At 40.1% G+C, this 11,398-nt stretch overlaps 1 protein-coding gene across 1 annotated transcript in view; it reads right to left on the minus strand.

Moving 5' to 3' along the window:
• Window positions 1-11,204, minus strand: part of TAOK1 (TAO kinase 1) — a 172,988-nt gene extending 161,784 nt beyond the window's left edge. The window contains exon 1 of the mRNA XM_066363617.1: window positions 10,527-11,204. The gene's annotated coding sequence lies outside the window, so the exon portion shown is untranslated. The remainder of the gene's footprint in view (window positions 1-10,526) is intronic.
• Between the last annotated feature and the right edge of the window lie 194 nt (window positions 11,205-11,398).

The following is an 11,398-nucleotide window of genomic DNA, read 5'->3' on the forward strand; positions in this document are numbered from 1 at the left end:
GGGGTCTCAAACCTGGGTCCTCCGCATCCCAGTCTGACACCCTATCCACTGCGCCACTGCCTGGTCAGGCAGTATGTGATCTTAAATGAGTTATTTAACCTTATGAATATCAGTTTCCCCACTATTAAATGGGACTGCCATTATCTACCTTGCAGAGATGTAAACAATTAAAATAAAATATATCTTAAAGTACATGGCACACAGTAAACATTCAATAAACAGTGACTTTTATTACGAAGCTCCTTCCCATAAATTTCAATATAATTTAATTTTTAAAAGACTAAATAAGCTTTAACTCAACATATGACAAATATTTACCATGGTTGATATATTTCAGTTCTCTTCAGGACACATGGCAGGACTGTACTTGGTTACCCTCTGTGAAATCTCTAAGGCCATATGACTTGCTTTGGCCAATCAACAATAAGCCAAAATGACATGACCCTCTTCAAGGTAAACACTTAGAGCCACTGGGTTATTAACAGTTTCCTTCCCTTTGCCATGGAGATAATCTATTGAGATGGAGCCTCCATCAGACTTGAGACATTGCATATTGAGAACAAACAGAATCCACCCAACCACACTAGACATGTGAAACAAAAAAAAAATCTGTTCAATTAAAAGCCACTGAAATTTTGAATTGTTACACCAACATAACCTGGTCTCTCCTCATACCAACCAAAGCCCAAATCATTACATTTCCTTGAACCCTTGCAAAATAAAGCCATCTACAACATATCCTTTCCCTACCTCTAGTAAGCCCCTAATTCCATCCATTTTTCTGCTTTAATCTCTTAAATCCATCATGTTCTACTACTTATTCAGACTCCTTTAATAACCTCTTAACCATTCTCTCTACATATAATTCTGCCCACCTATTCTCCGCAATACAACCAAAGAAATTTTCTTAATGTTTATTTTATTGAGTTTAGAGAGAAAAGAAGGAAGAGAGAAGAAACAGGAACACCGATCTGTTCCTGTATGTGCACTGACTAGGTAGCGAACCAGTAAGAAGAATCTTTTTAAAACACAAATCTGATCATATCACACTCCTGCTTTTATATGGTCTTCACATCAATCAGGAGCACAGCAAAAATGGCTCTCCAAGAAATAACTAAGAAATGGTAGAAATGTTCAATACCTTACTCTGCATGGTGGTTACATGAATGTATATATCTGCAAAAATTAAACACTTAATATTTATATACTTTGCTTCATTAATTATGCCTCAATTAGTTAAAAAGAAAAAAAGGTATGACCCCAACGTACCTTTTTAGCTTCATTTTACCAAATATCCATCCCAAACCACATAAATAAGCCAATAGCTACAAACTATTAGTTTTTACTTTCTAAGATACTGATTTTTCATGCTAATATATAATACCCTTTCCACTCCTACTTTTCCTCAAGACATATATAAAATCTCACTCCCTCAGGGGTCATCTCATCTAAACATCCTTACACTCTATTTCACTTGTGCTGTAACAGCTCTCTGTACATTCCACTTACTGTAACCTTAGCATTCACTACTACAATACAACAGTGGGTCTCAATCAAAGATGGTTTTGTTCTTCAGGGGACTTTTGGCAAGGTCTGGAGACATTTCTGATCATCACACCTGGGGGGGGGGGGGAGTGCTACTGGCATATAATGCTGAAAATATCCATAATACACAGCAAAGATCCCCATAACAATGAATTATCCTACCTAAAATGTCAACATTGCCATTGCTGAGAAATCTTATACTTCATTATTGAATTTATTTGTTTGCAAGTCTGTATCCCTATTAAACTAGAAAATGGGAGGGATCAAGTCATACTCATTTCTGTATCCTAGCAAAGAACCCTGGAAAAAAACACTTAAAATATGTATAATAAAAAATGCATCATTACTGAACCTATTGTGATAAGCACAGTGCTTAATATATCACTCAAAACTTATATAATAAACACGTGTTGTTACTAAATCTTATTTTGATATTAACACTACATAGCTTACTGGTTAAACTGGCAGTCTCTAAACTCAAATTCTATCAATAACTATTGGGTTGGGGAATAAGTTCGTAGCGTTTTTACCGAAGACTTTTATTTAAACAAAAAACAATAATTATATCAATAAGTTAATCAATTATATATTCGCGTTGCTGTTTACAACCTCTTCCCACCTCTCGACCAATTTGTTGATGCCGTTCCGCCAAAAATCACCTGGTCTGGTGTCAAAGAAGTTGTTGAGCCAGTTTTTAAGGACCTCTGTTATCGAAGGTAACGCCCTTCATATGGTTTGACAGGGAGCGGAAAAGATGGTAATCGGTTGGTGCAAGGTCCTGAGAATACAGTGGATGCTGAAGGACCTCCCATTCGAGCTCTTGGAGTGCGGCTTTGACGCCTTGTGCAACATGGGGCCTGGCGTTGTCGTGAATCAGTATGGTTTGACCATGTCGATCAGGTCTTTTCAGTCGAATAGCCTCATTCACGCGGTGTAGCTGGGCAATGTAGAGCTCCTTGTTGACTGTGGCATTCTTTTCGAGCATTTCCCAGTTCTTCATCTAATTCGGAAGGCCTTCCGCTGCGGCACGTGTCATCGACATCAAAGTCGCCATTTTTGAACTTTGCAAACCATTTCCGTGCTGTAGACTCGCCTATGACACCTTCTCCATACAAGTCGCAAATGTCCCGGGCTGCTTCGGCAGCTTTTTGACCTCGATGAAAAGCAAAGAAGAGCAGGTGTCGAAAATGTTGATTTTTGCCTCCTGGGTATTCCATTTCTAAGCCTCAAAACTAATAAAAAATTAAATAACTCAAAAATACAATTAACATAGTTTTGTAGAGCAGAAAGAGTTTTATGGAATGAATACTTACCCTTTGCCAAACAGCAAACAAATCATTGTAAAATAAAATATAAAAACGCTACGAACTTATTCCCCAAGCCAATATTTTGATTTGGTGTTTTCATAGTGCATACCAACAAATAAATTTTTCTTGATACAATATTTTTCCAATTTTGAGAAATAACTGATATACATCACTATATACGTTTAAGGTATACCAGTATGATGGTTTGATTTACATATATTGTGAGATGATTACCACTATAGGTTTAGTTAACATACATCAATTCATATAGACACAATAAAAGGAAAAAAGTTCTTTTGATGAGAACTCTTTAGGATCTACTCTCTTAACAACTTTCCTATACATCATACAGCAGTAAACTCTCTTGTGAAACTTATTCTTCTAACTTACCAAATTATCTAAGATATATTACAAAAACAAAATTCCTGTTAATATTTTAATTTTTCTCTGAGACCATGCTACTCTTGAATGCAGTTCTTTCCAACCAGTTCCCTATAGATTAGTATGTATACTAGTCAAGGCAAATATATATGGGAGTTGATGTTTCCTGCTCTTCCCCTCTTCTCTCTCTCTCTCTCCTCTCTAAAATGAATGAATGAATGAATAAATCAATGAAAAACTTAAAAAAAATTTTGTCAGTACCTAAACTGAAGATGAAAGGATCTTTTCATTACTCTTTATTAAAATTATTTGTGCCTGACCAGACAATGGCGCAGTGGATAGAGCATCGGACTGGGACGCAGAGGACCTGGGTTCAGGACCCTGAGGTCGCCAGCTTGAGCGCAGGTTCATCGGGTTTGAGCAAGGCTCACCAGCTTGAGCCCAAGGTCGCTGGCTTGAGCAAGAGGTTGCTCAGTCTGCTGTAGCGCCCCCCCCCCCCCCCCCCCCCCGGTCAAGGCAAATATGAGAAATCAATCAATGGACAACTAAGGAACCACAACGAAGAATTGATATTTCTCATCTCTCTTCCTTCCTGTCTGTCTGACTCCGTCTCTGCCACAAAAAAACCAAAACAAAAAATCATTTGTGCTTTTTCTACATAGTAGAAAAATTACCTCTAACTATATATATTAAAGTAAAAAAATCTAAGCCTGACCAGGCGGTGGCACAGTGGATAGAGCGTCAGACTGGAATGAAGAGGACCCAGGTTCGAGACCCCAAGGTCGCCAGCTTGACAGCAGGCTCATCTGGTTTGAGCAAAGCTCACCAGCTTGGACCCAAGGTCGCTGGCTAAAGCAAGGGGTTACTCGGTCTGCTGTAGCCCCACAGTCAAGGCACATATAAGAAAGCAGTCAATGAACAACTAAGGTGTCGCAACAAAAACTAATGATTGATGCTTCTCATCTCTCTCCATTCCTGTCTGTCTATCCCTCTCTCTGACTCTCTGTAAAAAAATAAAGAAAGAAAAAGCATTTTTAAAGTAAAAAATCTGAAAGTGGGGCACATTATATTATCCCGCTAGGACTCAGAACCCATTAGAAACAAACCAACTGAAATACAATACTCCTATAATGTGATGGTCCTGATAAAACATCAGTCATCATCTACCATTTACACAGCATGAGATTACTATATACTCAATACTATTAATACATACCATACAGAATTTCTGTGCCACAATGAAGAGTAAAGTTTCTCCAGTAGCATATAGGTTAATTAGTAATTTTAGTCTTTACCATCAAGGATATGTATATACTTTTGGCAAAGAGACAAAAGTTTTTCCAATTTTAAGTGACACTAAATTCCCAAGCTTAAAAAAGGAATAACCTTTACTGTATTTAGCAATGCTGTTTATCAACATTTCTGAAACCTCTCCCAGTCTCAGTGAGAATAAATTGGAAATCAATTCAAATTACAAACTAAAGACTCATAACCACTATCACGAGTGGATTAAAAACATCAACTAAAACATAAAGATAAGGGCCCCGGCTGGATAGGTTAGTTGGTTAGAGTGTCGTCCCAACATGCCAAAGTTGTGGGTTCAATCCTGGTCCAGGTACATATAACAATCAACCAACGACAGCATGAATGAGTGGAACAATAAATTTATGTTTCTCTTTCTCTGCCTCCCTTCCTCTCTCTCTAAAAAAACAAATCAATGAATAAAAAATATATAAAAATTTATAAAGATAGGCTTAGATATAATGCATTGAAGCACACTAAAAATATTATCCCATTTAAACCTAACAACCTTGTAAAGTGGATACTACCTTCATTTTATAAATGGGGAAAATGAGGCTTAAAAAAGTGACATAAACAAATTACATAGCTAATAAATGGTGAAATTCAGATATATTGAGTGCCGGTTTTATTATTTTTGGTGGCTGCAAATCAGATATTTTGCTCCATTCCATTATTTGTTACTGTTTTCTCAGAAACTAAATTTTGCATATCTTTCTGAATAAAGTAATTCATTTACTTCTAAATCTGTATAACACTATCATATTGAATAATTTTATCAAAAAGAAGAATTAGCTCTTTCTCAGTTTTAAAAATAAGTTTGAAGCCAATTAAATGTAGTTATCTGTAGCCTGACCTGTGGTGGGGCAGCGAATAAAGTGTCAACCTAGAATGCTTAAGTCGCTGGTTGGAAACCTTGGGCTTGCCTGGTCAAGGCACATATGGGAGTTGATGCTTCCTGCTCCTCCCCCTCTTCTCTTTCTCTCTCTCTCTCTCTCTCTCTCTCTCTCTCTCTCCTCTCTAAAATGATTATTTTTTATTTTTTTTTATAAATTTTTTATTTGTTCATTTTTAGAGAGAGAGGAGAGAGAGAAGGGGGAAGGAGCAGGAAGCATCAACTCCCATATGTGCCTTGACCAGGCAAGCCCAGGGTTTTGAACTGGTGACCTCAGCGTTCCAGGTCAACACTTTATCCACTGCTCCACCACAGGTCTGGTTGATTTTTTTTTTTAATGTAGTTATCTGTAAATGACAATATCACTGACACTGGCATTTTTAACAGGCTATATATATATATCTATTATGCAAAGTACTTGGTAACCTGTACTTTTACTTACTTTATTTATACGCCAGGCAGTTTTTTGAAAAACCTTGCCACCTCTTATTGACCACTTATTTTGTCACTAGGTAAGAAGATACAGCCTTCGACTATATTTCAGAACAAAAAGTCTGCTTCTAGCACAAATGGAAGAGACTGATATAGAAATAATTGTTACCAAATGTTGACAGATACTTCCCAATTGAAAATAACTGTTTCTAGTCCATCCACACAACTTTTTAATTTTTTTAAAATTGATTTTAGCAAGAGAGAGGATAGGAGAGAGGCAAGAACATTGATCTGTTCCTGTCTGTGCCCTGACCGGGGATCAAACTGGCAAACCCTATATTTCGGGTCAATGCTTTATCCAACTAAGCTATCTGGGCAGGGCCATCGACACAACTTTTTAATTTATGTTGATTTTTTTAAAGAAGTGAGTTGTTGTGTTTCTTTTTATTAAGTGGGAGGCAGGAAGGCAGAGAGACAGACTCCCACATGCTCCCAGACTGAGATCCACCCGGCAAGCCCACTAGGGGGCGATGCTCTGCCCATATGGAGCCTTTGCTCCATTGCTCAGCAACAGAGTTATTTTAGCACCGGAGGCAAGGCCATGGCGCCACCCTCAGAATTGAGGCCAACTTGCTCAAATGAGCCATGGCTGCGGAAGGGGGGAAGAAAGGGAGAGTAGAAGAGGGGGAGAGAGGGAAGGAGGAAGAGGGAAAGAGATAAGGGGAAAGAGAGAGAAGGTGGAGGGGTAGAGAAGCAGATGATCACTTCTGTGTGCCCTGACCAGGAATCAAACCCAAGACTTCCACATGTTGGGCCGACATTCTACTGATTAGTCAACCGGCCAGAGCAGAAATGAGACATCTTTAATGAAATTAAACATTAATTGTTAACACTAAAAACAAAAATACTTTAATCCAACAATGGAATATAATGGAATGAAACAATACAGATTTGTATCTTTTTTCACTTACATTTTAGAATTTGAAGTTAAAAAATAGTCCAACTATGAACAAGTACAGAAACCTAAAGACAGATTAACATATGCTGGCACTCTAATAAAACAATCTGAATTTTATGCAAGACTTGATTATGGAAATTACACTTTTGGAAGAGATTCATTCATATATGATCCTGAACTGAACAGTAGCCCTTAACTAATATAAAAAGTAGGAGTGCAATTATTTTAAGTAATACAGACAATTGAAAACCAAAAGATACACAATGGAAAAATTAACTGACTTTAATACACAAATCAGTCAAGGGGGAAAAACCCCAGGATTTATTTTCAGGTAATGAGAATAACAGTTATCTCAATTCTAATTTCAATGACAAGTAGTTAGCCCTTAAAAAACTTTTACTAAAAATTCATACCAGCAAATTCTTAAAACAAACTATACTCCTCTTTATGGTTAGTGAAAAGCATCCAAGCCTGAAGGAGGGGAGGCCACAGTGGATAGAACAGTGGCCTGGGACACTGAGGACCCAGGTTTAAAATCCTGAGATTGCCAGCTTGAAAGCAGGTTCACCAGCTTGAGGGTGGAGTTGCCTGCTTGAGCATAGGATCACAGACATAACCCCATGGTCGCTGGCTTGAGCAAGGGGTCACTGGCTCAGCTGGAGTCCCCCTGTCCTCATCCCTTCACCCCCATCAAGGCACATATGAGAAAGCAATCAGTGAACAATTGAGGTACCTCAACTATAAGATGATGTTTCTCATCTCTCTCCCTTCCTGTCTCTGTCCCTATCTCTAAAATAAATAAATAAAAAGCAGCAGTCTTTCTGGTATTCTGTAACTGATTAGTTTCTTTTTTATTAGTGTATGGCATAACATGGGACCAAATATCATGTAAATACCTTGATATTCAGAAAAGTTGTTTAATATTTAACACACATTCAGTTAATTGCCATATCCACAGTTCTCCCAAAATCTGTATTATAGAAAATACAGTAATTATTTTCTATTCAGTTGACTCATACTTTGGATCCTGTGCATTGTTATATTTCTTAAAAACTTCTCAGAGTTTAAATTTGTTTTAGAAACTATCCCTTAAGGAAGTTTAGTTACTGTCAAGATAATCTTACACTATTCAAAGCCTTTAAACCCAGTTGACTCTAAGAAATTCTTCTATCTATGAAACATGAGAATTATAACCAAATTAACAAATCAGAATCAGAATGCCAAAAATTAAGTCATTAAATGGGAATCCAGAGAAAGGGCCAGTTGTGAAAAAACAGGAAGTGATGTACACTGCCATTTTGTGGATGAACTATTTAGTAACAGAAGAAGTACCAAACTAATCTGAAATCAACCAACCCAGACTAAGAGCTCTCAGTATTCTCTTTCTGACAGAGACAACAGAGGTCAGCTGAAATAACCCTCCGGCACTTTTTCTTTAATAATGAATTTATCCAACTGATCACGAACATATTTATACCACTTTTAGCAGAATTCATAGCAGCAACAGAAAACAGGGTTTCTTTTTAGTTATCCTAAACAGTACCTCTTTTAGTTCTAATGTGCTGAAATACAGCAAGTATTCCACCTATATTCCGTGTACATCCTTAAGCTTTGTAGCTTTTATTGATAAATCCTCTCTGCCTGCATCTTTCCAAGATAAAAATTCACTCTTTACTAAGCAGTATGCTAGGATTTATACTGCTAGTATATATGAATTATCAACAACAAACCGTAACATACAGAATAAGACTTCATGCAATAATTTGCCATATAGGGAAAAATGCTACACACAACATGCAGTTTTATGCCATGAAATAAAGATTCAAATGAGAAGTGCTATTAAAAATTAGAATCCAGATAAAAAATCAGAAGAAGCAAGGAGAATTCCATTTTCTGAGGAAAATAATAAAATTAATTTAACATACCATTAATGTGTCTCCCTGTTATCAGAATCGTGAAGTAAGATGACAGAAATGAAATTAGTGCCTAACACTCTCCTACTACTAACATTTTTAAGTCTGGTCTTAAACAGGTTTCAAAATGAAAAAAAAAAAGGAAAAAAGAAAGAAAGAAAATCTCTCATGGACAACATTAAATTGTAGATGGTTTTTGAAAGTACGATATTTAAAAATAAGTCACCCACTAAGTGAAGCTTAAACACCAAATACAACTTGTTAGCAAAATATCAAGACAGCTCAGATCTGTATGTATTTTATTTTCAATGCTTTGTGAAAAATTATTTAATTCTATGAATACTGATATATAGAACATTTTGAAATCACTTCATCAGTAAGTTTAAATACTAAAGAAAAAAGGTATCAACAGTAGACTTCAAGATTACTCTTTGGTAACAAAATAGACTTGGCAACACACTTCTAGAATGTCAAGATTTTTATTTTACTTATTTCCACTCTACTAAAGGACAAAACCAACAAGTACTACTGTAAACTAGACAAGAGGATTTGTCTAAAACAAATATGACATGAAGCAAAAGAAGTGGAAAAAAGACTTACTGACTATAGAATATAGATGCTATCATGGCATAATTAAGCAAATTATAGTATTTATTTTCATTTCCTTAAGAAACAAAGCACCTGCTAAGAAAGATTTGTAACCTAATAATTTTCAAAAATTTTCAATTTCGATGTTATTCAAAATAGCATTAACCCTAAAAATTCATAGCTCAGGGAGAAGGAATGTCCATCAGACAGGCCTGCCTGTGTGCAATGATCTTTAATAATTCTTCTAGAACTACAAAAGTCATAGGGAAAAAAAAAAAAAGAAGAAATTAGGGGGTAAAGGGTATAGTTATCTTATTTGAATCCTAACTAAAACCCAATATGCTGACAAAAAAATGTCAATCCAGTGTTTAAGAGACAGACCTAGAGAGACATTAAAATTGTTCCAACATAACAGGGTCCTTTACAAGAGGACCTGTCTTGTAACAGGTCCTCTGTTACATTGTTGTATTGGCCCCAACAATAACAACTGGAACAGATATACTACCCAGGGGCAGATCTCAGGGGAAGAGTATTAAAGCGGTACTGTTATTGATTTAAAAACCAAAAAAAAAAAAAAAAAGAGTAACCTTTCCAAGGGAAGCGCCATTACTTTCCTCTCCTGCTCCCCCTCCCTTCAGTGTACACACAGGCCTGTGTATGAAGAAACTGCCTTGGACTTCTGCAGCACTGCAGCAGACTAAAGGATGGGGTAGGGGGAAGGGGGAAGGGAGGGGGGAGAAAACCGTTTCCATCACCCCTACAGAAGAGGGGTATAGATTTCCTGAGTAGGAGGGGGAAATCCACCTAGCAGGCTATCCAGAGCAGTGTAGACTCCTTTCCCGAGAATACACAGATACTACAAAGGAGAAGGAAGAGCAGAGGGACCAGAGGGAAAGGGACCTAGCGCCTTTTAAATCGGGGTGCACATCAGCCCTGTCACCCTCTGAGGGCCACACCTTCCTTGAGGCATCCCCTTCCACCACCCCTTCCGGTGACCCTCAGGAAAGAGGAATATAATTTGCTTTGCCCCTCGAAACAGGAGGGCGTCCTCCTCACCAGCTTCTTCACCCCACCCACAGTATCACAGACCCTCCCCGTTTCCCTCCTCCATCCCACCCCCACATCCCTTCTTCTGTGCGGAGGCCGGAGTGGGCCGAATTTCCCCGCCCCCTCCAAGTCTCCTTTTCCCAAAGCAGAGGTGCCCTTACCCTTTCGCCGACAGGTCTGGCGCTGAGTAGGCAAGCGCAGCCCCCTACAGCGCTGGGGTAGCTGCTACGCTGGAAGGCGAGGAGTGAGGAGGAGGGGGCCTGGCGACACACCGCCGCCCCCCCGCCCCAGCGAGCCGCCCAGCCCAAGCTCTGCGACAAGGGGCAAGGGGTGGGGGGGCGAGGGGACGACCGGGGTCGAGGAGGCGCCCTCAGCGCTTGAGCTTAGCTAAGATGGCGCGGGGAAGTGCCGGGAGCCGCCGCTGCTTCGGGGGAACCGGCCCGGGCCTCGGCCGCCTCCCGTCCTCACACAGCCGAGGCCCTGTCGGTCCCCCGCCGCGGCCCCTCGGCGGGCGGGCCCGTGCACAGCCCTCCGCCACCACCACCGCCACCACCACCACCACCCTTGGGAAGGGGGCGCTCACAAAGGGAAGAGAGGCCGCGGGCCGGCCGGCCGGCGGCGGGGCGGGGTCCCCAGGGGCCGGGAGGCCTCAAAGGTTCGCGGGTGCCTAGCGCTCTCGGCCCGCGAAGGGCGCAGGCAAGCTGGACCCCTACTTTCTCCTCAGGCAGGCGGCGGTACCGACTCACTCTCTTTGCCACCCTCCCTCTCTCTCTCTCTCTCCAAGCTCTGAAGCCAAAGAACCCAGCCGCTGCCCAGCTTCCCCCCCTTTCCCGACACCACTCCCCTCCTCCCGACAGTCATCCCAGCCTCCGATCTCGCGAGATTTCGTGCCTGACAGGCTCGACCCTGCGCAAGATACGGTTGCGTACGCGTGCACGCCCTCACGGGAGCGCGCGAATACTTCCACTGGGCGGAGTCTCCAGAGTGGCCCTGAGCCTCAGCCACTGTCCAGCCTCTCCTCGCTAGGCTGGCA

The sequence above is a fragment of the Saccopteryx leptura genome, chromosome 2 (assembly GCF_036850995.1).
Source record: "Saccopteryx leptura isolate mSacLep1 chromosome 2, mSacLep1_pri_phased_curated, whole genome shotgun sequence".
NCBI lineage: Eukaryota > Metazoa > Chordata > Mammalia > Chiroptera > Emballonuridae > Saccopteryx > Saccopteryx leptura.